Source organism: Macrobrachium nipponense, chromosome 4 (assembly GCF_015104395.2).
Source record: "Macrobrachium nipponense isolate FS-2020 chromosome 4, ASM1510439v2, whole genome shotgun sequence".
Lineage (NCBI taxonomy): Eukaryota > Metazoa > Arthropoda > Malacostraca > Decapoda > Palaemonidae > Macrobrachium > Macrobrachium nipponense.
Window position 1 is genome coordinate 135802310 of NC_061100.1, and position 3876 is coordinate 135806185.

Consider the following 3876-nt stretch of genomic DNA (forward strand, 5'->3'; position numbering starts at 1 on the left):
TTGACTAGAGGACAAGGGGTTTGAACAAGAAAAAAAAAGGTTGAAAACTAAACTTCCCAGGCATAAGGTCAAGGTTACTGAAGAGGGAGGAATTTACATAAAAGCTGGACTCAAGTTTTAAAAGCACTGTATGTACATAAATTTACAGAGGTCCAGGAAACACAAGGGTAGGAGAACTTCTCTCAGTCTACCCGAACACGTGGGGGAGCAGTCCGGCCACGTGTTTAGGAAAATTGCGCAACGGAGAAAAATTGCAAGCTTCAAAGGACTTCCAAGTTCTACCACAGCCAGGCACAGCGTTTGTCTGCAAGTAGAGGGGGCAAGGCATAAGGCAGGGCACACGTGGGGAAACTTTACTCACTGTTTTCTCTCAATCAAAAGCCACTCAAGGGGAAATGAAATGACTGGGAAATTTACACAGCAGGAACTATTTCGTGGCTTAAATTCAGTAGGGGAATATTACTAGTATCACAGGGAGTAATTACAGAATTGAGCCCAGACGGCGAAGGGGAATGAAACACTGCACAAGTCGCCTTGGAAATACAGACAAAGATAAAACAATTCCCTGGTTGAAATGGAATTTCCCGTACAGTACCTTTAGTGAGGATGCAGGATGTCTTCTTCTCTAAGTCTGAAGGACACTATGGACTTTAAAAATATACTTGGGCTTCCCAAAGCATGGGAAACTCAGGGGTCTCAGGCCCAGTAGGGGGTGGGGGGGCAGCAGCATCTGGTAAGGGGCCAGTGGTCTGACCTAGCCTAGGTCCCGTGGTTTTCTGAGAGCTCCTCTCCTTGTTGTTGTTGTTTTTGATTAAGCTGACCTTGTGTCAGCACGGGCTCTTGCTCACAGAGCAGCCCGTAATTCAGGATGGTGAGAAAGTGGTAATGGTAGGATATGGTCCTTTATTTGGTGATAATGCGTGAGTTGATGAGTGTGATATTGGAAAGAAACTTTTGATGGGTAAGGTTGTCCAACCTTTTTAAACCCTAAGGTGCCCTTCAGTGGTAGGAAAAGTGCAATAGTAGTGAGTGCTGGCAAGTCAGAGAGGCCAACAGATGGGAAGAGGGAAGGGTATGAGTCTGAGAAAAATATAGCTAATTAGTTAGCCTGTGAGGTCCGTAAACATTTCCTTATTCCATTCCTATTCCGAGTGGGAGGTAGTGTGCGTTGTTGATGCGTGAGGCTGAAAGGAATGCTGTGCATGAGGTGAGAGAGTGATGAAGGATGTCAGAGTCGGGGCTTCACCTCTGGATGTTGGGTGATGAAGGTTGATGTTGGCTAGTCTTTGTGTCAGTCATGCACTGGGTGGATTGTTTGTTGTTCTGTGTTTTATGGTTTTATGGATCCAAGGCCTTTTAAAGAGGTCGCTCTGTAGGGGGTATTTCCAAGCACCAATGGGAGAAGAGGACAGCTTTTCAAAAGAAAAAGGGAGAATGGAGAGAATGGGTTCTTTTCCAAATGGAAGGGGCAACTTGTAAAAATTAGATGCATTAAACTTGGGTTAAAGATTATTTCTTTCCTTGGTTCTGCTTAAATCTTGAACTATATATATATATATATATATATATATATATATATATATATATATATATATATATTTAGTGTGTTCGTGTGTATGAACACCAGAGCTTCTCAAAGTGCAATACGTATAATGAAACCGCAGGCGAACACCGAGTATTATAAATAAAGATATTCTGGTGAGAGTTGAAACTAGCCCGAAGAGAGGCGCAGAAGATTCGTCAAAATGGTAATAGTTAGAAAAAGATTTTGTTAAACCATTAAACATTTACAGATGCCTGAGGGAAGACAAACTGCAGTGAAACCCATTTCTCATTTTCATTGTATACTTATCTATTTCTAATTTTATTTCTGATGATTGTGTTTCTTTTCACAGATGGATTCGAATATCACTACATAAAAGGAAATCTCTGACTGACACTTTTTTTTTTATCTCTCAGTTGTTTTGGGGACAGAAATAGTGATTGAACTGATGGGGTTTTTTTATGAAAAGGTAATGTGTGACATTCTTAATCAAGATGATCATTCTGGGAGTTATTGCGTCTCAGGTTTTTGGGATTTCCAACTCATTTTCCTCGTTTTTTTTTTTTTTTTTTTTTTGTTTTTTTTTTTTTTTTTTTGGTAGAAGATAAAGACTCTATTATTGTATCTCAGAATTTGGTTTTTAGCCTCTAAACCTAATAACCTGGGTTAGCTGTAGACCTGCCAGTTTGTCGTGGGCGCTCCCAGGTAGGTTACGTTACCAGGTTGTGATTACTCTCCTCTTATTAGACAGGGTCAATTAGACTTCTGAAACATATATATATATATATATATATATATATATATATATATATATATATATATATATATATATATATTACTACTTCTAGGGCACAATTTTTCACAGATACAACATTCATTGAATAGAATGGCTTTTTCACTGTTAACCAGCTTTTTTGAAATTGCTTCATATTTTCTAATCATTTTCTTTACTTCATTGTTCAGGTTACTAATGGACACATAATGGGGTTCTTCCATTTACTCCAGTATTTTTACAAGCGACAGCTGTTTCGTCAACCTATACGTATTGACGTTATCAAGCGTACTGATACAAATATGTTGTTGTTGTTGATTAAGCTGGCTTTATGCCAGCACGGGCTCTTGCTCACAGAGCAGCCCGTAGGTGATACAAATATGAGCCTACATGCGTTTTGTGACGTCATGAGGACGGAAATGTAGTACAATTGCCAGATACCTAGTTTTAAGTATTTACAAAAGACTATAGTGAAACATAAAATAAGACAAATAAATAAATATGTTAACAAAAGAAATTATATAAAAAGTTGAAAGTTAGTTATTATATACACATTATACATAAATATATATTAATTACATATATGTTTAATTCACTGAATGTCAGTGTGTGCTCCTGTCCGCGTGTGGTGGTTTTGTTCCACGCGGTTGAAGGGCTGCCTCCTACACGAGGGCAAGGATCGGTCTGCCTCACGTTGGATGTTAAGGTTGGGGCGTTGCATGGCGATGCTGACTGCTTCTGATATCAATAAACGATTGTAGTTGCCTTCCTTGTGTATTATTTTGGTGTTTGTGAGAAGTTCTTGTAAGGATGGTTTTTTTATTGTGGGTATCCACAAAGTGCTGATGAATGGCTCCTTGGTTTCTGTGGGCCTGCATGCGACATTTGAGTGTAGTGGTTGTGTGTCCGATATAGCATTTTTGGGGGGACTGACATTGCTCGTCAGCACAGACAAACTTGTAAACTATATCAGATTGAACCTCTTTCTCCGTCGATGGGGCCGTACTATTTTTCATTACCAATGAGGCCGTAAGGTTTGATACCAAGGATGGCTTTCCTTTCATCTTCGTGGTGTTTGTTGTATGGTATCTGATGGTATATCACTATTTCTTTGTCTTTGTCTTGTGTGTTGTCCTTTGGGGTCGGGTTATGGAAAGCCTCTAATCTCTTTTTGACAACTTGCTGTATCATGTCATCTGGGTAGCCGTTATTTGTGAGCAGCTGTTGAACTCTGTTGATTTCTTCGTTAGTCGCTTTCCACGTCGAACAGTGTGTTATGTGGCGTTTTATGTATGCATTTACCACAGATCGTTTATATGGATCAGGGCATTCTCCTCTAGCATTTAAGCATCTCCCAGCGTCTGTCTTTTTAGTGTATACGGTGGTATTGTATTTGTTGTTCTTTTGGGTCACAAGTACGTCCAAGAAAGGGAGCATCTTCTCATCACTTCTTTCTACGGTAAAATTTAATGTAGAATTTGCTTGGAGTTTATTTACTAATTCTTCTATATCATTGTCGCCCTTTGTTGTGATAAAGATATCATCACTATATCTCCCATAG